The sequence below is a fragment of the Dromiciops gliroides genome, chromosome 3, assembly GCF_019393635.1.
Source record: "Dromiciops gliroides isolate mDroGli1 chromosome 3, mDroGli1.pri, whole genome shotgun sequence".
NCBI lineage: Eukaryota > Metazoa > Chordata > Mammalia > Microbiotheria > Microbiotheriidae > Dromiciops > Dromiciops gliroides.
This window is the reverse complement of record NC_057863.1, coordinates 308726964-308754725: the sequence shown is the minus strand read 5'-3', so window position 1 is coordinate 308754725 and position 27762 is coordinate 308726964. Positions and strand designations below refer to the sequence as shown.

Genomic DNA, 27762 nt, shown 5'->3' with positions numbered 1-27762 from the left:
CTCAAAAAAAAAGTACAAGTATTACCTCAAAACAATCCTTGGTGCTATTATTATCCCATTACACAGATGAGGAAACTAAGTCAGACAGAATTCACATACCTAGTAAATGACAGAGGCCTGATCAGAACTTATACTATACTCACTCTCTTTTTAGACCATGCGTTGGACCATTCAATCACCAACCACTTATTAAGTAGCTGGGCAGCTAGGTGGCACAGTGGATAGAGCACCAGCCCTTAAGTTGGGAGGACCTGAGTTCAAATCTTACCTCAGACACTTACAAGCTATATGACCCTGGGCAAGTCTCTTAATCCCAATTGCTTTAAACATCCCAAGACATTTCCATTTATCTTGATGTATATATTGCCACTGGGTCCAGATGGCTCTGGAGGAGAGAGCGAGGTTGATGACCTTGCACATTCCTCCCTCACTTAAAAAACCCAATTTGGGGGCACCTAGATGGTTCAGTGGATAAAGCACAGGCCCTGGATTCAGGAGGACCTGAGTTCAAATCTGACCTCAGACACTTGACACTAGCTATGTGATCCAGGGCAAGTCACTTAACCCTCATTACCATGCAAAAAAATATATATATTCAATTCAGTGCAAGTCATGACATCACCCCAATGTCATGGTCCTCCTCAGGGGTGAAGGACAAACAACAAGTAGCTACTATGAGCAAAACATTATGGTAGGTAGTAGTGGAGCTAAAAATTATTTTAAGAATTAGAGTCTGCTCTTTTTAGAATTTAGCAATGAGAACATTAAACAAATATACAGTGTTTATGATAAAGATGTAGTAAAAGTATAAAATACAATATAATAAGAGCACAAAACACATACAAATTGCTATTGTAAGGTGCCAAAAAGCTGAAATTAAATGTGAAAGAATATTAATGTAGCACAAAAACAGATACAGTAAAGGAAATAAAAAAGCAAATTAGTTGAATAACATATTAAAACGTAATAATAAAGTAATGTTGAAAAGGAACAATGAGTGATTTAAAGGGGAAAATTGCTTTCCTAACAAAGAAAACACCTATAAAAATAATTATTTCATATTTGAAATCACTGCCTAGATATTTATTTCAATATTTTATGTAATATAGAGGTATTTGATTTTTTTTGTTTGATGAAATTTGTATGCCTCTCTTGGCACTGATTAATTTAATTCAGTTTGATAATAATAAGAACAACATTATTTATATAGCATCTAGTAATGTACTAAAGTACCTAAGCCCCACTTAGGAGATCCCCCTGGACCACATGGGCCTGGCCAAATTATAATGGGGACAGTCGAGGGGGTATGTTGAACCAATTGGAGACTCAGCATGACTAAGAACCACCCTATCTATGAGAAAGGCAGGAGGAGAGAATACTGGAAGAGGGACGGGGAGGGAAGGTAGAGAGAGAGAAAGGAACTGGCGGGTTTTGACCTTTAGACCAAACCAGGAGAAAGACTGCATAGCTGATTCTCCTTAGAACTACAGATTCCAGGTGGTGGTGAGTTTGTGTTATTGAAGTGAGTCTAGCTCATTAGGCCAGCTGAGCTGGAAACAAGTTTAGTGTTTGAGTTAATTTTTGCCAGACCCAAGCTGTTCTGAGTAGCTGAAGAAGCAGAGCTTATTCGAGGTACCTGGGGGCATTTTTACCCTAGAGATTTAGATTTTAACTATCTGTGAAGTGGTCATATTTTTCCTTTTCTCTATCCCCTTTCTCATTGTCCCTAGCTTTCTTAACTCCACTTGTGTTGTAAATTTTGTTACCATTAATAAAACCTAATTTGTTTGCGGAAAAGAGGCTGTTAATCTCCTTTCTTATTAGTCTGGAAGACAACTGGAAAAAGAGGCAGTTTGGAGAAGGGGAAACTCTGAATCTAGAGATCCCCCATTATTTTCTGTACCCTAATTTTATGGCAAGCCGCCCCATACTGAATTTGGCCCTAACAATACAAATAAACATTAATACATATATACACATATACATAAATCTGTATGTATTTTATGTGTTAAAGATCTATGGACAAATGATAAAACATTAATAAAAGACTCTATACATGTGTGTGTATAAATGTGTGTGTTGCCACATATACTTTTTTCCATTTGTTAAGAGAAAAAAAGGTTTATATCTGAGGTGATCAAAACTGGCCTACATGTTTTTCAATTAGCTCTTGTAGCAAGATTATAAAGTTATTGTATTATATTGATATTATATTTCAAGCTATTCCATTTGTTTTCTGAGACATTGTAGTTTAGGAAAATAGATATGTGTGATGTTCATTCTACGATAGGCACCTTGATAGTAGAAATTGTTTTATTGTTTGCATTTCTTTCCCCAATACCATATATACTGCTGGCTGCTGGACACACTGGGATTGAAATAACTCAGCTCAATCAAGAGAGCATCCCAAATCTCACCTTAAAGTTAATTCCCACAAGTTGAGAATAAAGATATGATCAAAAATCTATATATCAGCTTGTTTCCAGAGTTTTTGTCTCCTTTCAGTAACACAAAGAGAAATTTTTATCACCTACATTATTTTCTTGAAGCTAGAAGCTAAAAGGCCTCAAAGAAATTGAAGAAATATGATCTCCGTTCTCTCTGATTCTCACCAACTCTTTCCCATCCCTGACATAGGTGAGGGGCACTGATCCCCACCACTGAGGAGAGAGTTCCATACAAATGGGATTGGGGGCTTTGGTTACATATAATTTAAGAATTAGAATTCTTTCCCAAAAGAATGAGTTACCTTGGGACAAAGGTAGTTCCCAACACTAGAGTCCTTGAAGTGAAGGTTGCATGATTATCTGTCATGGATGTTGTGCGAGGAATTTTTGCTTCAGTTTGGTTTATAGAATCATAGACATAGATCTGGAAGTCACCTCAGAGGCCATCAAGTCCAACCCCTTCATATAATAGATGAGGAAATTGAGGTCTAGGGAAGACAAATAATTTGACCTGAGTCATATGAGTAGTAACCAGCAGAGGGACAATTGACTAGGTGGTAGAAAATCATGGGATCATTAGTAAATTCTGAGATCCTAAACAATTATAAAATCATATAGTTATATAAAATATATCTAATTTGTTAACTTTTGTTACCATCCCAATGTGGATGACTCCCAAATCTACATAAAGAGCAATTATCATTTTCTTGAACTATAGTATTGAAAATGACTCCTGAATAGCTGTAGCCATGAGGATGTAAGGGGGGGGGGACTTTTTTTTTTTCCAGTGAGAGGTATCATGTCCAATAACAAATGTGATGGAGCAGACACTAATTGAAAGGTTATCATTTTTCATCTTTATTACTAGCATAATGTCTCTATATAATTGCTTTACTGACTTTCATAGATGAAAACATCCATATACCTAAACAGTGTGGTAAAGTGAAATCAATCATTCAATCAGCAAGCACTTATCAAACACCTATTAGGTGTTTAGGTGAAGATGTTGGAGAGGTAGAAATGGGAAGATTTGTTCACTGATTGGCTATGTAATTAGAGGGAAAGTGAAGAGTTAAGGGTAATGCTGAGGTTGCAAATCAGAAAGACTACAAGGATGGTGGTGCCCATAGGGAAATTTCTTAAAAGGATTGGAATTGTGGGTTTATGGGAAAAGATAATGAGTTCTGTTTTGGATATGTTGAATGTAACTTATAATGTTAACATTTGTCTTTATGTCTGATTGGGAGAAATAAAATACTAAATAAATAGAAAAAAATGTTTTAACAGACTATAAACTCCAAAAAAGGAAGAAATTATTCCTTATAGTCATTGATATTGCTTGGCCAATCCATTTTGTTCTTCAGTCAACATATCATTTGTGTGTCTGTGTGCATTCATATAAATGTGTATTACATATACATGTTTAAATGTATATATGTTAATTACTTTGTATGTCATATAAGTGGCAAATGCTTTGTATCAATACTTACAGAAGTAATAGACACATACTTAGGCATAAATATTTATATAATGATTGATATAATATTTAATCTTATATTTATATTATATATATTTATTGAACGCCTTCATTCTTTCATAATAGATTTGTAATTAATTTGATTAGGAAAAGTAAGATCAAACTTTTACCTTAGAGGAAGTTGATTCACTTAGTGGTTACTTATTCCTTCAGCACTATGAAATATTTGAGACAAGGATCTTATCCTGTCCTATTAGTTTCAAGTTTATTAGAGAGGTTCAATTATCAGGTATCTGCCTTGATTTAATTGTTACGTTATTCAACGTACTGATGTCCTGAAAACTTTGCTTCCCATTTAACCTTTTTTAGATACTGTTGTACCAGAATTCTTAGGACCATAAGGAAAACCAGAAATTTTCAAATTTCTTTCTTTAAGTTCTGACTTTTTCCCTGTGTAGTAGTTTTTAATTTATATTCCATTGTTTATTTTATTATTTGTACTGCTTTGACTACTTGTATCATCCTAATTTTTTTTTTAGTGAGGCAGTTGGGGTTAAGTGACTTGCCCAGGGTCGCACAGCTAGTAAGTGTTAAGTGTCTGAGGCCGGATTTGAACTCAGGTACTCCTGACTCCAGGGCCGGTGCTCTATCCACTGAGCCACCTAGCTGCCCCCTAAACTTTTAACTTTTGTTTTCAATGGAAAATTAAGGGCAACTAGAATTTATCATATTTCTTTTTTCCTGGATTCATTTCAGCACTATTTTTGTTCATTGTTATCTTTAACTGGATATTGTGGTGTTATTGTTTTCTATTTTGCGTATAGCATGGAAATAGATGTAATCTCCAAACGCTTTTCTTCAGATCTCCAATAGATTTCTCAAGTTACTTCTACCATAATGATGTTTGGTGGTATTATGGATTTTTCTTGATAGAACTATCCTCCCTGTTATGTTTCTTAATAGAATAATGGTTGTCCCATATAATGCTACTTCTAAAACATTTTCATGCTTTTGATGATATACTGTAGGAGAATGTTTTTTATTTATGATAAAAAGCAGCTATAGTTAATTTATATGTGTTTTAGGACATAGAAAATCCAGATTTCTAAGTACCATTTTGTATGATCTAAGTTAAATTTATGTCCTTAAACAAAAAAAAAGTCTCTCATAATTCCATCTCAGTGTGCCCATCTTCTTTCCAAACTTATTCAAGATTACAGTATTTTTTACCTTTTTTTATTAGGTATACATTAGGGATTTTATTAAATGAAGGTTGTTTACCTCCACATATTTCAATAGCATCTCAATTTATTCTCTTATTTCATCTAAGCTAGGATACCAGGTTTTATTTTTTGAGTGATTGCAGGGCTTTTTGTGTAGGTATTTTTTTTAATCTTTACCAGTCAGCAATAGTGTGTGTATACACCTCTCTGGGTGTATATGAGAGAGAAAGACAGAGACAGAGAATAAGAGAGAGGAAGAGACAGAGAGAGACAGAGAAAGAGAGACAGAGACAGAGACAGAGAAAGAAAGAGAGCGAGAGAGATTTGGTTATAAAGATACTGTTAAAAAGCAAAATGAGATCTTTACTAATAACTGATAAGGTCTAACTCCAAATTTTGTTAAAATAGAGTCTTGGTGCATAAAGAAAGGATACATGTCTTCAGATCACTTCATGCACACTTATGGTTTCCTAACTGTAGTTTAGTTAATGGACTATACCATTTTTCCTGAAGCATTTCTAGTACACAGGTACTGGTGTTTCTGATTTGTTCCAAAATATCTTATTTTTCTATACAATTCACTACAATGAATTTATTGTCATTAAGCTGATCATTAAGATGGTTCCAAGTAAGGGAGGACCTGAGTTCAAATATGGCCTCAGACACTTGACACTTACTAGATGTGTGACCCTGGACAAGTCACTTAACCCCAATTGCCTCACCAAAAAAGAAAAAAAGATAGTTGTACTGGTAAAGATATCACATATAGGTATGGACAAAGAAAATTTAAACTGAGGGGAAAAAATGAGATGAGCTAAAAATGTCTGCCAAAGCATATGACCTTATCATAAAGGCAGCTATCATTAAGGTATATCACACACACACACACACACACACACACACACACTGTATGTGTGAGCAAGAGATAGAAGGAGATACAGAGACAGAGAGAATTCTGTGAGGGATCAATTTATGTTGGGCTGTTGGATGGCCTTAGCAGTTTGATAAAAATTTTCCAACTAAAATTTCTATAAGTTTTTGATTTAGTTCTCTGGAGTACTAATAGGGAGTAGGGAGATTAAGATAATTGTCCAGGAAACTGAGATAACTTCTCAATTGACTGCTCTTTTTCCATAACCCAGCTAGAGATAAATATCAGGTCTAAATCTAAGTGACACACTCATTGGCCAGTTCCAGAAGAAGTAAGATCAAATACCTATAAACTTTAATAATAATAATACTTTTCTACCTACAATATTACTTCAACTAAAATTCAATAGAGAGGATTCCTTAACCCAAACCTAAAAGAAACCAAAAAAGTAGTTTTTATCATATACTAAACTGATAAATAAGATTAGACATTTTCTTTATCTATGACTCAGTTTGAAATCAAAATATAGATAAAAATACAAAAGACTGGATTATCTTCACAACACTTCTAAGAATTTCTTGCTAGAGGGTTTCAGAAGAATACAATTTGGGTCATTAATTTCTGGGGAAAAGAATGGTTCTTCTTTTTCTTTTTTTAATTTTCCATGGACTATAAGAGCTATCAGGACCCCTGACATACTCCAGGTACACTATTATAGGGCTTTTATAGTGAAGATAACTTTGTGATCTCGTATTCTCCAGTGATTTGTGGAGTAGTAAAAATGGTGACATGCTTGAATGGGGCAGGTGGTAAGATTTTTTTTTAATATGGGCAATACCAAATCTAATGTTAAGTATTCTTTTTTTTAACTTTCAAAACTATGTCCAGGGGCACCTCATTAATCCAGCATCTATGAGGAAGCAGGTGTTCCATGTAAATAAATTTTTCAAAAAATTAAAGTTCATTCCACTAAGATTCGTTTTTTAAAAATCATTTTATATGGCAATCCTGTGAAAAGACATCTCACAGTTCTTTGCTTTCCCAGAGTATAATGAACATAACTTTTGTTTTTTTCTTGATAACATAGGGTCATCATTGTGAACATCAATCTTTGTGCTGGATTGCAATATAGTTATGTATTATAGTACTATAGGTATTACTGAACTTTGTAACGTTGCTATAGTAAAGAGCCTCAAATTGCTCTGCTTTCACAGTTTCTGTTTTTCTATCTCCTGACTTGCTGACAGACCCTATATTTTTGCCTTTATCTAGCCTCCTTTTTTACCTTCTCCCTTATCATGTGGCCTTATTGGATATTTGGCTCTGTTTTTGTCTACTGTGGGCCAGAAAGTCAGAAAAGTACATTGGTTAGGATTATACTTAAAATACTAATAAATAGTTTATATGAGAATCTGAGGGGGTACTATGAATTTTATGCTTGAATTTTATTGAATGGACTTTGCTCTATCTCTTTTGGATATTCAAAATTCTTTTTTACTACCCACCCCACTCTACCCCATCCCTAAACACACCTCTCAGCTGTACTGAAGCTGTATTGATAATTGAGATATATGTTCATCACCCAGGAAACTATTATGTAAAGGATGTTACTGCTATATCTCTCCAACAAAACCAATGAATTTCAGCTCTAATAAACATGTGCCATTGGACCAAGATATTTTCTTTCTCAATCAAATATATGGAAGTCAATTTATGATCTAATAAATCCCCAATATGAACTGCCTTATCTATTATCATTAATGGTTATATAACGTAATGCTTTGTAGCCATTATTTTCCTCTGTGACCATTAGATTACCATTTATAGAAATGTCCCTTTGGAAAGAGAACAAATCACTGGCCATAAGAATTCAGAAAGCTGTACATTGGAATCTTCAAAACCTCAAGGCAGTAGCACAGCCAAGATAAAACAATCACATCTAATATGAACCAACTTTTACTAATAAGATGAGAAAATTCTGTGAATTCTCAGGAAGCCAGACTGACAGAAGGACAATTTGATGGCAGCTAATTAAAAACAATATTGTGCAAGTTGAAGCTTTTTTTACCCTACATAAAAACTGAATATTAATGTTCAAATAGAGCCCATTAAAACAAAGACATGAACACACATCACTACCAACATCATGAAATTATATAAAACTAACTTAAAGTTAGGTGTACTAGCTAACAAAAACAAAGGAATTTCGAGCAGATTCCCCCTTGCTCTTTTCATCACCCATGCTTTGATATCACTGTCCATGTGTTCAGCAAAGTTAAAGCCTTTTAAGAAATGACTTTAAGCAAAATTGTCACCTGACTAAAAAAGGAACCTAAAAATCATGCCTTCACTTTGACCATGATTCTTAAAGGCAACTTTTTCCTTATGTAGCTAGTCCTGATCAGGGGACTTGACTCAATGCAAGTGGGATTGGAGATAAGAATCTCCAGAGCTCAGAAGGGTAATCTGTGGGGCCTCATCATGAATAAATATGACAATTCACATTTTCTGGAGCCTTCTTACAATGGGGATTGACATTCTACAGTCTCTGGCCTGAAAGTTAAGAATGAATTTTATATTTCTAAATAAAATTTTATTGTATTTTAAAATGAAAAAGCATTCTTAGCTCATGGGAAGCACAAAAACAAGTAGCAGGCAGGATTTAGCCCTCTTGTGTGTAGTTTGCCAACCTCTTCCTTGGGAGATAGTCCATCCAGAACTGCAATTATTGGATACCCTAGTTTCGATGATACATTAGGGGAAAAAACAAATTGACATTTGTTCCTTCTGTTGCTATAGGCTATAATTATATAGCCAGTTTTTCCAGTATATTTCCTCTACAAGTCAGAAAATTTCTTTTTGCGTCACCTTTTGCACAAATGAATGTTTAAGCAGTGCTACCTAGTGTAGCAGCCAGGTGGTGCAGTGGCTAGAGTGCTGGCCCCGGAGTAAGGAAAACCTCTGTTCAAATCTGCCCTCAGACACTTACTAATGTGTGACCCTGGGCAAGTCACTTAACACTATTTGCCTCAGTTTCCTCATCTGTAATATGAGCTGGAAAAGGACATGGCAAACCACTCCAGTATCATTACCAAGAAACCTCCAAATGAGGTCACAAAGAATCAGACATGACCAAGCAACAACAGCAACACCTAGTATATTACTGAACCCTTTATAAGTATTAATACTGAGGTTAATACAGGAAGTTTGGATTTCATCTTCCTAAAATACTACTGACCAGGCGACAAGTGTTCATATTTTTTCTCTGATTTTAAACATACCTAGAATGCTTGCTGTACTAAGAGATCCTCACAAATTTCAAGTCCTTAGGATAATACTTCCTGTTGGTGAAGAAAGTGCAAGTTGTCAATCTCATGTTTAATTCATTTTGGACATTGTACATATGTTTGAAGCTAACCTGATTCTGTTCTTAGGCTGAGTCTGTGTTTTTGAATTTCAGATATATTTGGAATTCAGCTTAACTTGTTCTCAGGGTAGCAGGGCTGTATAGAAAAGTTTGAGTGCCCTAGGATGTTTCGGGGATCTAGATAAGTTGTGTTTCCTGTGCATTGGTCACCTAGAGATTTTTGTCTGGACCTTCAGTTGGATTCTTCATGGATTTCTAGGATCCCTTGAGAAAAATTTACATGTCTTAGATTATTGCAGGGAGTTTATGTCACAGCATCAGAAGAATCCTATTGCCCCTCAGAGATAGGCAGAGAATCCTGAAGGAGGGAAAGATGTAGCTAGGCTTGATCTGATGATACAAGTAATAAATTAAAATATGAGTTGGAAAAAGGCTTTCCAGAGCTTATAGAGGCTATACTTAAGAACAATTAGGCTTACTCTTTTTTTTTTCCTGTGCATGACAATTGAATTGACTTCAAGATATATAAGGATTCTTTAGGTGTCTTTACACAGCTAAGACATAGTACATGCTCTTATAAAAGTGAGACACTATAATCCTAAATTTGGAGTCAGAGAATGTGGGTCAGAAAGCTGACTCTGCTACTTCATGTGTGACATGGGGCAACTTGCTTGACTGTTCTGGAACTTATTTTAAACAAGAGTGACAACTTTGTTTTTGCTCGTTTATTTCAGTTGTATGTGTACCTTGTGACAAAATTTGAAGTTTTCTTGGCAAAGATATTGTAGTGGATTCCCATTTCCTTCTCCATCTCATTTTATATATGAGGAAACTGAGGCAAAAGGGATTAAATGACTTATCCAGTGTCACACAGATAATATCTGAGACCAGATTTTAATTTAGGAAGATGAGTCTTCCTGACTCTAGGCCCAGCACTCTCACCTAGCTTCCCCATAGAATGACAATATCTATATATAATTGAATTAGATTTGTTACTGATATTAAAGATGCTTTGGAGTGGAGAAAAAGAAGAGGTTTGAAGATTATATAAGAGGCTATGTTTTAGATGTTATAGGTGGGTGTTAATTAATATATTGGAGACAAAGGAGGATACCAATGATATTAGAGTAAATGGAATATATTCATACATAAATTCCCTCATTAGAGCATTCAGCAAGTTTTTATTAAATACCTACTATGTATAAGTCACTAAGCCAAGTGCTGAGGATACAAAGAAGAAATATATAACCATCTAGTCAATTTATAGCTTAGAGATATTGTGTCAACAAAATGAATGACAATGGTGTTGGATCTGAGTAGTTTACATATACTATTGTATATGTATGTATTGGAGAAGATATGTTATCATGTGATTTGGGAAGCAAATAAATTGATTAAAAACATATACAACTTATTTCAGGATGGGACAGGACTGAAAATACTACCAAAGACCTCTTTTCCCTTAGGAACAGTTAAGCAAACCCTAGTTTGTAATGCTTTGAGCCTTCAAAATCCAACACAACAATAATGCAGGGCAACCTCGCTTAATGGCTTTCCTCTAAGTTGTGTTCACCTTATAAGTCAACTTATAAGAACAAGAGCACTTGATTAAAACTAGAGGACATCAGTTTGAATCCAGCCTCTGTCACTTACTACTTCTGTGACACTGGGCAAATCAATTATCATTTCTGGGCCTCAGTTTCCTTATCTTAAAATGAATTGGTGGTATTAACTAACCTTTGAGATTCCATTCAGCTCAAAATCTCTTATGAACACCATTTTTCATAGGATATTAAAAATATTATAAAATACTGCTTGCTTTCATTAATTTAACAGGGATTATTAACCTGGGGTCCAGAACTTGTTATTTACATACATATATACATATATGTGTATCTAATATATATATATGTATATGTACATATATGTACATATGCATATTTCAATTCAGTCTACTTTGTAATCATGTGCATTTTATTTTATATATTTAAAAACATTATTCCTTTTCAGAAGAGGTACATAGGTTTCACTACATAAAAATGTCCTTTACTTCTTTTTTAAAAATTAAATTTTATTTTTTAAAATCAGCAATATTCTCAATCCATTTTATCCCCCTCAATAAACACATCTAATCAAGCAAAGACACCCTTTCATTATTTCTTATTAAGCAAGAGTATTCCATCACATTTATATAACAGAATTTTTCAGGCTTTTCCCAATTGACAGGCATCCTCTCAGTTCCACATTCTTTTGCTACTTCAACAAAGAGCTGCTATAAATATTTTTGTCCATCCTCACCTAAAGTTCTACTTAGGACTAATCCCTCCTTAAACTACTATCCCACCACTTCATCCTTCCTTCTATTTCCCTGTTGACTAAGTAGTATTTTTACCAACCTTGTATTTCTTTTCTTCTTTAAGTAGTTAAGATGAGAGCAAAGTTCAAATATCCATTGTTCTGACCCTCTACTCTTTGTATAGACATCTAGTTGCACACCCTCATTATGTAAGATAATTTCTTTTGAAGTAGCTCCCATTCCTTTCTTCCCACCCAATGGGTTTTTTTTTCTTTTAAAATCATCAAGACATAAAAAAAAATTCCCAGGCATCCTGTTTAATTATACTCAAACTCTGACCCCTGATGATGATAGACTTTAAATGGGTCACAAATATCATCTCCCCATAATTTAATATAACCAGTTTGTCCTGGTTTAATGCCTTATTATTGTTGACTCATGTTTACCATTTTAAGTTTCTCTTAATTCCTGAATTTGAATTTTGAACTTTCTATAAAGCTATGGTATTTTCATTATGAATGTTTGAAAATCCTTTCTTTCTCCACTAGCATTACACATAGGGATTTTTATTTGTTTTCTGGGAAACTAATTCTTGGATATAATCTCTGGCTACATGTTCCCTCCTCAGTCTGCCTTGGATCCTTTGTAGCATGTGACAAAGATGCCAGATGGCACCAATTTCTGTTGTTATGTCTTGGTAGGTTTCTAGGACTAGGAACTCCTCTTGCCCTAGTGCACAATTTCTCCCTTGACACTGTAGTACTTTGCCTGGCCATTCCTGCATAGACCTGATCCTCATTATCCCCAGACCTCTTTGTCTGTCTCCAAATACTTACCTGGGCTGGAACAATGGTTCACTGTGACTTTATTTTAGAATTCCCCATCAGGCTTCAGTCTGATGCACATTCTAGATCTGTTTAGAAGAAGGTGTCTTGTTTTGGTTTGTTTTTTTCTGGGGGGAGTGGAGGTGGACCACACTCCATCCTGCTTCTCACTTCTTAATGTCTGTCATTAGTGATGGCAAGCAATCTTTCAACTTAGTTATTAGAGGTGATGTTCAATTTTTACAGGCCATTCCAATATCAAAAGCTATGGTCATTCAGTATTGGAGATAATAGTGTGGTTATCCAAGACTTAGAAAAAAATGTGGTTTCACAATTGTGACTACATATGGATTCGATGAGCAGCAGATTTCAGCTGAGTAATCTTTGCCTTTGTTATCTGGAATATCATTAAATAAGTTGATTTAAAAATCTCTTACATAAGTCATGTGTGTACTAGCCGTAATTGTGGCTCTGAAACAATTTCAGAAGATGGCATTGGCTAGTGTTAATTTAATACTCAGAGCCAGGAGCTCATATATACATCAGAGAAATGGTGTCAAACACAATGCAGATTGTTTGTTTAGAGTAACCTAGCAGTTACTTATGTAAACAAAATTGTAAGACAAGTTCTAGTTTTCATCCAGATTTCTCCTTATAATGATATATGCCTAAGAAGTATAATGAAGCCACAAAAAGTTGAAATAGTTTATTGTGTAGTCAAATACTATATTTGGTCTTCATTACATGATAACTTGATTGGGGCAAAACCCACTTTGGGATTCCCTTTATAAATAGCACAAATTTACAATAACTTCTGCATCGGAACAGGCTATATAATCACCAATTAAGACAAAAGAGGTTAGTAATTAAGTGCAAGGAATTTCTCTTTTTTCCAGAAATATGTCTATGTTTTGAGTTCCTTTACTCCATAGATGCCCAGGATAATAATCTATATGGAATTCTCAGTCACAATGAGAAAAGGTGAAGATTTAAATTTCACATTCAGTCTTTATTGGTGCAGCTCTGTACATCATTCTGAAAATACTGAACCTGAGGATTGGCTGATTAATGATGGTTACTCTGTAGATGCACATTTGTTTTCTTAACAATTCACATTTTGGTATTCTACATTATACATCCTGGAAAGTAGTTATCTCTGATCTAACTTGGGACCACAAATAATGCCTGATTGCTGTATAACCCCAAATTACCGATGCTTCTGAGGAACAACAAAAATACTAAAGTATTTTATAACTATTTTTATCTTGCTTTCTTTATGTACATATAGCAGGTTCTTTTATTAAGGGGTCACAGTCTTTGAGACAAGATAACAATTTAAATTTAAGGGTACTGATACTTTATCTTTGCTATTTTCTTGGATCTCTCCATTTCCTTCCCATTTTTTGGCTGCACCCAGAAGGCTGACTGAGCATTTTTCATGAATGCTAGTACTCATGCATTTCATTTTATTACTTTCACTTATGGACCCAATCTATAAGTTATATAGATGTTATGATTTGGATGATGTAATAAAGGAATCACCATCCTTTCTTTACCCCCAAAGAATCTCTTGCTCATTTATAATAGTGCTACTCATATATATGTATATACACAAAAATATGTACATATTCACTTACATATGTATGAATGTATGCAATGTATATATGCATATATATTCATACACATACATATACATATGGACACACACATATATATATAGCAAAAAGAATTTTTCAGTGCCCCACAGTTAGTAAGGTTAGGCTTATATTTCTACTACTAACAAATAATAGCTATGAATGCATAAGGTGGAAGTTACATAAGACCAAAAGCCATTTCCCAATAGATAAATATGAAAGGAGATGAAGTTTTCAAAAGAAGAATTGCAAGCTATCAAATATTCTGTAAAAGAATCCTCCAAATGACTAAGAAATGCAAATTAAACCAACTTTAAGATTTCACACTGTACTCAATAAATTGTCAAAAGTGACAAAAGATAGAAAAAGTTCATGATGGAAAGGCCATCAGTATCATAAAAAAACTTCAACTATGAGAAATTCAGAGCAAAATAGAAAGATCAGCATGAGTTGAAAAAGAATAAAGAGAACAATAAAGGCAGTGACAATAATGGAAATGAAAATAAGACACAAATGAAGCTGACACTGAGTTATTACAACGATGAGTGTTAGCCATGGATAAATCATGAAAACGTGTCTCCTTCCATTGATAGGAACATGAGATTATGGATGTAGAATGATAGATATATTTGACAGGTGTGGTCATTGTGTCAGTTGATTTTGCTTAGTTGTTTTTATATTTAAAAAAGAGAACTCATTTTGGGGTAGGGAGGAGAGAAAGGAAGGTATATCAAAAATAACTATTTTGTCAATTTTAAAATATCAGTAATTTTTTTATTTAAGTTGTTCTTCCTCCTAGAGAAAGTAAAAAGTATTGTAGTGGTGGTGGATTACCCAATTTATTAGGAAGAATGAAGAGTTCCTTTAAAAAAAACTGGAGGGAATACTTCAAAGGAAGGGAAAGAGATAAACAAATCTGGTGACTCAATGAGTGATACTAGCTTATTTCAAAAGCTGAAAGGGTAGAAAAATGTGAAACAGAAAAGAAAGAAAAGAAGGAAGAATAAACTTTAGAGGTATATAATAAGTATGAAGGTCATCCTACAAAAGGAGTGGGACCCCTTAAGTAAAGAGCTTATCTAACAATGGTGAGGAACAGAGCTCTAGGTCATGCTGAGGGGTAATTAAAAGGTAATTTGTTTGTCTGAGAAAAGCAGCTGTCTTCCTGGAGAATGTCCCCAGGATGACATGGAAAAATTCTGACTTTTGTTATACCTGCCACCACACTACTGGTTTTACACACTACTGGTGATTCATACGGGGGCAATTTATATCACCCCCAAGGAACTTAGGAAGCATTGTTCAGTTTTTATAGTCCAAAGAAAGAAACTGAATATTTAGAGACATACAGGGTGTTTTCACCATTTTTGCCCACTGAAGGGAGGGACTTCAGAAAAAATAAATGGGAACTGGTTAAGGGAGCTGGACTTGGTTTGTGGGACCATGGCTTATATTATAGGCAAACTGGACTTTTAGTACCTAAGTACACAAAGTATTAAAAGTACCTAAAAGTTATGAGAGGAAAGCATAATTAGATGGATTCAGAACTAGCTGAATAAGCAAACACAAAGAACTGTTTTTAATTGATTGATAACAGCTAGGAGAAAGGTACTCTATGAAGTACCCCAGGGAGCTGTCTTTGGCTCTGTGGTGCTGAAAATTTATATCAATAACAGTAAGCAGGGAGACATAGCTAACTTGTCAGATGGATAAGTCTTGATAAACTGAAATTAAATAATCTTGAAAAAGTCATCTGTATAACAAGAAGATGAATAAGAAATCTTGAGACAGCAGTTTATCTGGAGGAAAAAAATCTGAGCATTTTAATGGGCTGCAAACTCTACCAGAGTTAACAGGTAACATGGTAATCAAAATAATTAAGCTTCAGTTGCAATATAGAGCTAAACTGTACAAAGGAAGAAAGGTTATAGTTCCACAGAATACATGGTAGTTCATGCCTGAAATCCCTGTTATTAGAGAGGTTGAAGCTGGTGGATTTCTTGTGTTTAGAAGTTCCAAGCTGCAGTGTACTAAAATAATTCTGTTTCCATACCAAACCTGATACCAATATGATAAACCCCTGGGAAGGGGGCAGGGGAGCTACCAGGCATTCAAAGGAGGGGAGAACTGTCCCAGGTTGCAAACACAAAGGTTAAAACTCCCATGAGGTCATGTCCATAAGTGATTACTCAACTTGGGACACGGTAAGACAAAAAGGCCCTGTCTTAACAAATAAATAAATTGGCAGATAAATACTTTAATTCTAGATACTATTGTTGTTTGTTTTTAAAGACAATGATACCATTTACTCTAGAGGACCTTGACCTGTAAATTGAACATATTCCAAATGAAAATAGATTGAAGAACCAGATTTCTTAGCCTTAAAAATAATAGACTGTGGGAAACGAGTGGCAAGGAAATATTATGGTGGTCTTCAAGAATTTACAAGGTCATCTTGTAAAAGATGAACTAAATTTGTTCTTGGACTCAGAATGCAAAACTTAGAAAAAAAAGAGGTGACCACAGAGAAGCAAATTTAGGATTATTATAAGGGAAAACTTTGTAACAATTGAAACTATTGCCAAAATGGAATGGACTGCCTTGTAAGATAATTTGAATCACTTTCAGCAGAGGCCTTTAATTTGAGTTGAGAATGGCATGCAGAGGGTATTGCCAAGTGGATATTTGGTCAGCCATGTGTTAGATTAGCCAAGGTCTGAAGTCCCTTGCAAGTCCAAGATTATACATTTCTGTAATTCATTAATCATAAACTCCTTGAATGAACAGATAAAATTTCATACTTCTATTTTATCCCTTACTGTCATTAGGATATTTCTTGATATATATTTTGGGGGTCTTATAAAGCCTAATGACCCACTATAACCAATGAAGTATCTATAACATAGGCTAGCATTTTACAGGCTGTGGGTAAGAGGCAGCTCTATGTATTATACATTGATTATATGATTTGTTTCTCACAACAACCCTTTGAGGTGGGTGCTGCTAAATTCTTTAATCAAAAGAACTGGACTCTAGGAGAACACAGTCCAATTATTTATTTATAGCACTTTCCTAGATAATTTATAATATTCTGAAATCAGTCTGTCATAATATGATGTAGGTAAAAATAAATGTATTCTTGCCAAGAAGTTTGAAGAAAAAGGCTTTAGCAAGCTCTTGGCGAGAGGGATGGCAAATACAACAAGTGTAAGATGTCAAATATTTTTATTGTAGGGGAGTCAGTTAAGGGAAATCAGAGACAGCTGTTACCAGAGATCTAAGCAGATAAGGTCCAGAGTCCAGGAAACAAAGAGATTCAACAAAAGCCATATTACTGACTAGGGGAAAACAAAAATGAATTCTCAACCTGGGTTAGATATTTTTCCTGCCTTACTTTCTATTGTCAACAATTACTTGTTGAAGCTGGAAGGAGGTCAGATAACAGAAAGTGAATCCTGTCACTGACTATAGCAAGGAGCAGAAATACAATAGCCTACAGGGAAGACCTCATACCATCTTTATATTACACATGTATTCTTATGATCTTTTTCTCCTCCCTTAGCTCATAAAAACTGAGCTATTTCCCCTAAATGAGTCTGTAAGATTTTCTTTACCTACTCATAGACTGAAGAGTTGGAGAACAGCAATCATTAAGTATTATAAATGTCTATACAAAAGGTTAAACATAATGTAAATGATACCTTGGATTAATTTAGCATCTTTCTCTGAAGAATTAAATGTGTGTATAAAAAAGCACTATTTCTAGATCCATATGATCATAGTTCAAATCTTCTCTAAATATGATGCCTCATGTGACCTTGGACAAGTCATAGAACCTCCACGGGCCTCAATTTTTATATCTATATAATACGAAGTTTAAACTAGGTAGTAGTATTGAAGGTCTCTACTGTGATGATTAAAAATAATGAGTGACATGGTATCTGGGTAATTTGATCATTTTATTAATATAGGCAGCAAGATATTAGTAAAATGAGGTCGATGGCCATCTCTCCCAGACCAAAAGCCCCTCCTCATGGTGAAACTCTTAGTTCATATACTTTTCCACTGTAGGAGGTCCATCACACAGCAAACAAATCTAATTGGTTAGCATTATTCACATCTATTGGTTGAAATTGGTTGGTCTATAATAAAATGAACTCTAGAGATGACTTCAGTAAAAGAATGCAAAAAGCCCTTATTCCAGTTGCTCAAGACAAAGTTCATTATCTAGGTGTGGTTAAATCTTATCAGTTCTTCAGCAATCTTGACAAAATAATCTATCTCCATTCCTTTTGTTACCTTGGGTTTGTCCCAGATGAGATTTGATAAAGTTTCTCAGAGAACTGGATTCTCTGGAGAGGGGAGTCAGGGGGAGTGGGGGAGGACTGATCACTGGGTTCCCCAAGAAATCAATTACTAATAATTATTTTCTCATATTGCCCCTAATGAAAAATCCTATGATCCTTTGCAGATCACATTCATGTTATCTTCTCTATATCCAAGGGACCATAGGAAAGGTTAATATTAGCTACTGTGAGTTAAAATGTGTGTCATTAATAAGTAGGCATATTCTGTAATGTCCATGGAAACTAAGGTCACTCACAAAATTGTCCAGTAATTGAGACTGATAGGCCATCCACTCAAAACATAACCTTTCTTCCAACTTAGTTCATACTGTGTTCATATTTGTACATAGGGACTTTTAAAAGTCATCATTTAAGGCATCTGTAAGATGTTTACAAAAAAAATCTAAATTTTTGAGGAGGACTTTGCCAGTTTAATGGTCCTTCTAGTCTGTAATAGGCTGGAATTTCCCCCTTTAATTCAAACTTAAAAGAGAATTAAAATTGGCCTTCCTTTAAATTTACTGAGTTCTGAGTTAAAAAAAATAAAAGCTATTTTGTAACAATAATTACACCATCTTGGGCAGCTAGGTGGCAAGGTGGATAAAGCGCCAGCCCTGGATTCAGGAGTACCTGAGCTCAAATCCAGCCTCAGACACTTGACACTTACTAGCTGTGTGACCCTGGGCAAGTCACTTAACCCCCATTGCCCCACAAAAAAAAATAAAATAAAATAATTACACCATCTTCTTAACTCAGGGGGTCCATAACCTGGGGTTGTGCTAAATTTAAAAATAAAACACCTTTAAAAACTTTATATTTCCAAAATGATGCCATGGGTACTGAGCCAAGATGGCAGAGAAAAGGTAGTGACTTGCCTGAGCTCTCCCCAAGACCCTTCCAAATGCCTTTAGATAATGCCATAAGACAATTCCTGGAGCACAAGAACCCACAAAAAGACAGGGTGAACTAATTTTCCAGCCAAAGACAACTTAGAAAGTTGCAGGAAAGGTTTGTTGCATTGGGGTGAGAGTGGAGCACAGTCCAGCATAGGCCATGACAGCACAAACCCAGTCTCATCACAGACCCAGAAATAGCCACAGCACATATTGGAACTGCAGCAACTGCTCCTGGAATGCAGCCTACAGAAAGTAAGGGGCTCAAACAATTGGCCAAAAGGAGATTATAGGGATCTCTTTGCTAGAAATGAGGCCGGACTCTGTTGTTTGGCCCATATTCAGATCTGGGTCACAGACTTGGGTGGCAATCCCAGGTAGGGGAGTGCACAAGTACTCAAGAGCTTGCAGCTACAGTGGAGCAAAATTCTGTTCATAGTTCCAGGTCAGAAAAGCAGGCCTCTGTTTGCTCACAGACCAAAGCACAGACTAGGAGAGTAGTAAACATACCTCTCCTTAAATCATACCACCTTGGAAGAACTGAAAACTTACATATTCATAGAAGTATCTCTGAAAACAGTTGCTCAAACCCCCTGAAGCTTGGGACAGTGCACCCTCCACCCTGGAAGCAATGTTCCACTTTAACAAAGAGTGAAAGTCAAGAAATATGCTAGGAAAATGAGCAAACAGAAAAAATGCTGACCCTAGAAAGTTTCTACATTGACAAGGAACATCAAAATACACCCTCAGAAGAATATAACAAAATGAAAGCTCCTACATCCAAAGCTTCAAAGAAAAATATGAATTTGTATAAGGCCATAGAAATAACTCAAAAAGGACGTGGAAAATAAAGTAAGAGAGGTAGAGGGAAAAAATAGAAAGAGAAATGAAGTGATGTAAGAAAATAATGAAAAAAAATTAGCAGCTTGGTAAAGGAGACACAAAAAAATACCAAAGAAGATGACCCCTTAAAAAAAAGACTAGGCCAAATGGCAAAAGAGGTACAAAATACCAGTGAGGAAAAGAATGCCTTGAAAAGCCAAATTGGCCAAATGGAAAAGGAGATACAATAGCTCTCTAAAGAAAATAATTTCTTAAAAATTAGGACTGAGTAAATGGAAACTTATGACTTTATGAGAAATCAAGAAACAATAAAGCAAAACCAAAGAATGAAAAAACAAAAGGCAATTTGAAATATCTCATTGGAAAATCAACTGACCTGGAAAATAGATCCAGGAGAGATAATCTGAAAATTATTGGGCTACCTGAAAGCCATGATCAAAATTAGAGCTTAGACATAGACTTCCAAGAAATTGTCAGGGAAAATTGCCCTGATATTCTAGAAACAGAAGGTAAAATAGAAATTGAAAGAATCCACCAATCACCACCAGAAAGAGATCCCAAAAGGAAAACTTCCAGGAAGATTATAGCCAAACTCCAGAGATCCCAGGTAAAGGAGAAAATATTGCAAGCAGCTAGAAAAAAAGGAATTCAAATACTGTGGAGCTACAGTCAGGATAACACAAGACCTAGCAGCTTCTGCACTGAAGAACTGGAGGTCAAAGAATATGATAATCTGGAGCGCAAAGGAGCTGGAATTACAACCAAGAATCACCTACCCAGCAAAACTGGTTATAATCCTTCAGGGGATAAAAAGGGAATTCAATAAAAGTGAGGACTTTGAGGCATTATTCATGAAAAGACCTGAGCTGAATAGAAAATTTGACCTTTGAATACAAGACTATAGAGAAGCAAAAAAAGGTAAACAGAAAAAATAAATCATAAGGGATTTTAAAATGTTAAACTATTTAAATTCCTACTTGGGTAGAGGATACTTGTAACTCATAAGAACTTTCTCATTATTAGGGCAGCTGGGTGGAGTATATTTAGACAGAAGGCACAGGAGTGAGTTGAATAAGAAGGGGTGATATCTTTTTTAAAAAATAATAAAATTAAAGGGTGAGAGAAGAATGCACTGGGAGAAAGGGAAATGGAGAGATGGAATAGGGTAAAGTAGCTCATGTAAAAGAAGCAAGAAAAAGCTATATAGTGGAGGGGAATATGGGGGAGGTGAAGGGGAGTGGCTCATAAGAATTGGCTCAAAGAAGGAATACCATATACATTCAATTGGGTATAATTATCTAACTCCGAAGAAAAATAGGAGGGGAAGGGGATGGGTGGTGGTGATAGAAGGGAGGGCAGATTGGGGAAGGGGGCAGTCAGAAGCAAAACACTTTTGAAGAGAGACAGGGTAAGAGGAGATAGAAGATAGAGTAAAGGGCATGTAAAGTGAATAGATTGGAAGAAAATTCAGTTAGCAATAGTAACTGTGAAACAATTTTGAAGCAAGTTTGTCTAACAAAGGTCTCATTTCTTGAATTATTTTTTGTGAGGCAATTGGGGTTAAGTGACTTGCCCAGGGTCACACAGTCAGTAAGTGTTAAGTGTCTGAGGCTGGATTTGAACTCAGGTCCTCCTGACTCCAGGGCTGGTGCTCTATCCACTGCACCATCTTGCTGCCCCAAAGGTCTCATTTCTTAAACACATAGAGAACTGAATCAAATTTATTAGGATAAGAGCTATTCCCTAATTAATAAATAATCAAAAGGTATGGAGAGTTTTCAGATGAAATAATCAAAGCTTTCTATAACCATATGGAAAAAAGTGTTCTGAGTCACTTCTGATTATGCAATTCTGGGGTACTACTTCATAATTATTGGATTATATAATAGGACAGCAGAAGAAAGTGACAAATGCCATAGGGGATATGGGGAAAATAAGAAATCAATACACTGTTGGTGGAGTTGTAAACTGATTCAAACATTCTGTAGAGCAATTTGGAAATATGGCCAAAGGGCTATAAAACCAGGCATACTCTTTGACCTAGTAATATGACTACTGGGTTGGTATCCAAAAAGAGATAAAAACCAAAAAGTTAAAGGACCTATATGTACAAAAAATATTTATGGCAGCCCTTTTCTGCTGCAAAGAATTTGAAATTGAGGAGATGCCCATAAATTAGAGAATAGCTGAATAAACTGTGGGATGAGATTATGATGGAACATTAATGTGCTATAAGAAATGATGAGCAGGAGGTTCTCAGAAAAACCTGGAAAGTATAAAAAATTTGATCCATCTCCAGAGAAAGAACTGATGGTGTCTGAATACAGATTGAAGCATAATTTTTTTTAGTTTTTTTTTCTTGGTCTTTTTTGTCTGTTTTCTGTCACAGCCTGACTAATGTGGAACTGTCTTGCATGACTACACATCTGTTATTTATATTGAATTGCTTGTGTTCATAAGGGGTGAGGGGTGGAGGGTGGAAGAGAATTTGGAACACAGAGTTTTAAAAATTGATGTTGAAAATTGTTTCTACATGTAATTGGGGGAAAATAAAATAAAATTCTAAAAAAAAAACCTTTGTATTTCATCCCTATTTAATAAATGGACAAGAATATGAATGGGTAGTTTTCAGACAAAGAAATCAAAGCTATCTATAATCAAATGAATAAATGCTCTAAATTACTATTGAATAGAGAAATGCAAATTCAAACAAGTCTGAGGTAACACCTGATGCCTATTAGATTGACTAATATGACAAAAAGAGGAAAATTACAAATGTTGAAAGGATGTAGGAAAATTAGGATACTAATACAGTGTTGGTGGAGTTGTGAACTGATCCAACCATTCTGAAAAAAACAATTTGGAACTATGTCCAATGGGCTATAAAACTGTGTATATAACCTTTTACCCAGCAATACCACTACTATGTATATATCCATTTGTATCTGGAAATATGACCACTCATGTATAATCAATATCAAATTGCTTGATTTCTCAATGAGGAAGGAGGAGAGGGAGGAAGAGAATTTGGAACTCAAAATTTTTTAAAAATGTTAAAAAGGTTTACACGTAATTTGGAAAAAAATGAAATATTTAAAAATAAAAAGACTGAATTTCAATATAATTGGTTTCTCTTATAACCCTGGATATTTTTTATGCATTTAAAGCATTTTTATGAGAAGGGTGCTATACTTTTTACTAGGTTATCAAAATGGTCTATGAGGCAAAAAAAATGTCAAAAACTTCTGCCCTAACTCTTTTCCCGTCCCACTTCCTTTTGTTTACAAACACTTGTGCTTCATTCTAAGGTGTTTCAAAGTATGTTACTGGAAACCCTGGGTTCAGAGCTTTCCCTTAAATTTTTAACATACATATACACAGACATTATAGTTTTCTGCCAAAACTTATTTAGAAACCAAAATGAGGAACACATAGTATTTAAGTTCATAAAGATGCGTTGTAAGCCTTCTAGAGATAGATCACTTTATCACAAGCTATGAGGGGTCCTAGTGGCCATAGAAGTCCTCCACTACAACCAACTTCATCACCTCAAAAAAAGACAATTACAATCATGTTTGAAATAGATTCACACAAAGATGCTTCCCTCTACTAATTTATTGTCATATGTGCTCAAAAGATTGATTAAGTTTCATTCAAAAAGGAAATGTTTGCAAGAGCAACAATGTGTTAATGGGCACATTATCACTTGATAATTTGGAAATGTCATGTGCTAACTGGTGGTCCTTGGCCTATGCTGTTGATCTCAGCAGATATGGGCAGCAATCCTTCCAATAAATCTGCAATTCATTCCTGTCACTCACTTCCCTAGTGAAATGGAATTCATAATTGAAATGCTGATGTAACTTTGTCCTTAGCTATATCACAGCAAATGACAACATTATGGGTAGTGACAAATCAAAAAGGACCAGAGGACTGCATGCCAATTAGTAAGGTGCACAGAAGTTCCATACCTCCATGTTAGAGCAAGGAATTAGAAGCAAGTGACATGAGTAAAAGGATTCGATGGCATCCTTGGCCTTCTCCATCATAGTACTCTGACTGTAGAGAAAAATAATACCCTATTACCAGACACCACATTGATTTGACTAATACTGAGCCCAATCCAATAAATAGTCACTGCCTTAGATAGTATGATTTTTATGTTCTAAGAAAACTTTTGTTTGATCTTGCATTGACCTATGTGACCTTAGAACAGTTATTTAACCTCTCTTGGTCCATTTATAAAATAATGGTGTTGGACTATATCATCTCTAAGGTCTTATGATTCTTATCATCTTCCCCCACCAAAAAATGGCAGAAATTCCAATATTATGGAATAATTCCTTTGGGTATTAGGGTCTTCAAAAAGAACTTACACTTGCAAAAAAACCTTATATATAAGGCATCTAACAATGATAGTTTGAGCCATAATTGAGGCAAATATTTTTATACTGGATGATTGGTCACACAGTAAAGTCCTTTGAATAAAGGATGCATCTGGTAAGAGGCAAGATATGGAGCAAGAGCCATAAAAGTGTGTCTGTCACAAAAAGCTGCCCATTACACATTTCTGGCCAGACAGAGATTGAGTTGATTCCCCAGAATTTTCAGCTAATGGTCAAGCCAAAAGATATTAAAAATATTGTTAGATAATTTATAATAGCTTACATTTATAAAAGTTTTATTTAAGGTTTTTAAGACATTTTCTTCACAACAGCCCTGTGAAGTAAATAATGTAAGGAAGATTATCACCAAATGAAGAAACTGAGTCTCAGAGATATTCATGAGGCTAAGAAGTATTTCTGATATATACCATCCTGAGATGTTTTCCCATTGCTAAGGGTTTTTTTTTTTTAAGAAAGTAAAAGTTAACAATATTCATCATGAGTAAATATTTACCACTGAATTCAGCTTAAGGATTTATCTTGTCCTCCTAGGAATCTGCATTTTGAAGACCTGACAGAGTCCTCAAAAATTAGACTGGATTTCTTGGGAAATGGTGAGTTCCCCTTCTTTGGAGGTCTTGAAGCAAAGTCCTGATAGATATTTGTAAAATACATTTTAAAGAGGTCCTTGATCAGATATATTGTGGGCTAGATGACCTCTGAGGTCCCTTTCAACTAAAATGCAATAGATGTTATTCTGTGACCTCAAAAAGCTGTCTACAATCCACTCAACAGAGGGAGGGCAAAGCACTTATGTTCTTATCCAGCAACAAATAATCTCGGAGTCCATGGCTAAATTGCTTAAAATTAGAGCACACCAGCATAGCTCATCTTCGATTCCAACTATCTGGTTCAGCAAATTGAAGAAACTTATCACCCTTCTCACTTTTAACCTTTGGTATTTCCAATCTATATAGGCCTTGTGATCTTAAAGTACAAGTGCAATCTGACATTGACTGATAAGACAGCTGCCATCCCCAGGCTCTCAGATTCCTCTTATATAAGGAGATAAAACAATCTGGAAAGTTGCCTGGCATCAAGAAGTCAAAAATGACTCCTGTGCTTGACAGTCAAAAGGTACTTTATAAGGGATAGGAGGAAAAATGTAAAATTAATATCACCAAAGAGAGGCAGCATGGTATGGCAGATTGAGGAATGACTTTCGCATCACTTAGGGCTAGACTCAAGCCATCCCTCTGACACATACTAGCCTTTGCCCATAAGTTACCTGCTCCCAGGTAACTCTCAAAGACCATATGTCATAACCAAGTCATTAGGCATGGACTAGAGGAGGAAGACACCTCAGAAGCCATAAACTCTAGCCCTCTCCATTTATATCGGAGGAAACTGAGGCTCAGGGAGATGAAGTGACTTTCCTGACAGCACAAAAACATAAGCAGAAGAGGCAAGATTTGTAACCTGGCAGTCTGACTCCACTCTTAGTACTCTTTCCATTGTGCTATGCTATCTTCTATACCAGTGGAGGAACATTCCCTACTGGGAAGTTCCCCATAACAATTAGTTAAATCAGAATTTGGTTCACAAAAAAGATGAAAGAGAGAGAGAGAGAGAGGGAGAGAGTGATGTGAAATAATTTTAAGCAGGGATTGTTTTATTCTTTTTATAGTACTTGTATCGTCATTGTCTAGCATGTAATAAGCAATTAATGTCCATTCATTGATTAAAAACCAATACGGGGGGGGGGGGGGGCAGCTAGATGGCACAGTGGATAGAGCACCGGCCCTGGAGTCAGGAGTACCTGAGTTCAAATCCGGCCTCAGACACTTAACACTTACTAGCTGTGTGACCCTGGGCAAGTCACTTAACCCCATTTGCCTCACCAAAAAAAACAAAACAAAACAAAACAAAAACCAATAGAGGGGCAGCTAAGTGGTGCAGTGGATAGAGAACCAGCCCTGGATTCAGGAGGACCTGAGTTCAAATCCGGCCTCAGGCACTTAACGCTTACTAGCTGTGTGACCCTGGGCAATTCACTTAACCCCAATTGCCTCACAAAACAAAACAAAAACAATAGAGAAATGATAGAAAGATATATATATATATATATATATATATATCCATAAATATACAGATATGTATATCACTGAAGCTACCACTTAATGAACAGTATCATCACCAGCATGTAGAAGGAATAAATCTTTGTTGTTTCACATAGTCAACACTTGTTCAGTTTTTGCTTTCAAAAGCTCAGTTTAAGAAATACAAGGAGATAGCAGGAGTTGAGGGCATGGGGATGAGGGCAGCAATAAGAAGTTAATTATTAGTCAGGTTGAGAGACAGATAGAGTAGTAGTACCTTTGTGAAATAATTTTTTTCTTGTGTTGTTCCAGAGATGAGACATTCTCAGGAGCAGCATTGCCCTAAGTAGTATTTAGTACTCCAGTCCACATGCTTGCCTCCCCCTTCTGTTCACTCCCTACTTAGAAGCAAATAAAAATAGTTGGGAACGTGAAAAAAAAATCTCCTCTGTGGGGGGTCTCTTGGAGCAGAACCCATGTGGTGTTTACAGCAGAGAAGAACACACATTAAATTCGACAGGGTCCCAGCAGGAGACTGCTGTGTGAGGTTGCAGTGTGACACCAGGGATCGTGCCTCTTCAGAAACAAGTGAGGCAATTATTGCAAATAATTATTCCAGGAACAGAGCTTCTTTGGGCAATACCAAGGAAAAATTTTAGTTGGGATATTTGGCAACAATAACAACAGCAAAGCACACGCAAAAATTCATGAGGTCAAATTAAAATACAGCTCCAGAGCTAAAGGAGGGAAAAATAAGGAATAATATAGGACCTGAGTTCTGAAAAAATTAAAATGAAACAGTTTATTAGAGCCACTTGTCCAGCTAAACATATCTCTCAAACTCCCACATTCAAAAACTAATAGTGCACTGCTTCTAAAAAGTAAGTGAGGAGCAGCTAGGTGACTCAGTGGATAAAGCAGCGGCCCTGGATTCAGGAGGATCTGAGTTCATATCTGGCCTCAGACACTTGACACTTATTAGCTATATGACCCTGGGCAAGTCACTTAACCCCCATTGCCCCATGCAAAAAAAACCAAAAAACAAAAAAAGGAAATG

At 35.6% G+C, this 27762-nt stretch overlaps 1 pseudogene; it reads right to left on the bottom strand.

Annotated features, from left to right (window-relative positions):
- LOC122747518 overlaps window positions 1-27762 on the bottom strand; it is a 130480-nt pseudogene that overhangs the window by 28417 nt on the left and 74301 nt on the right.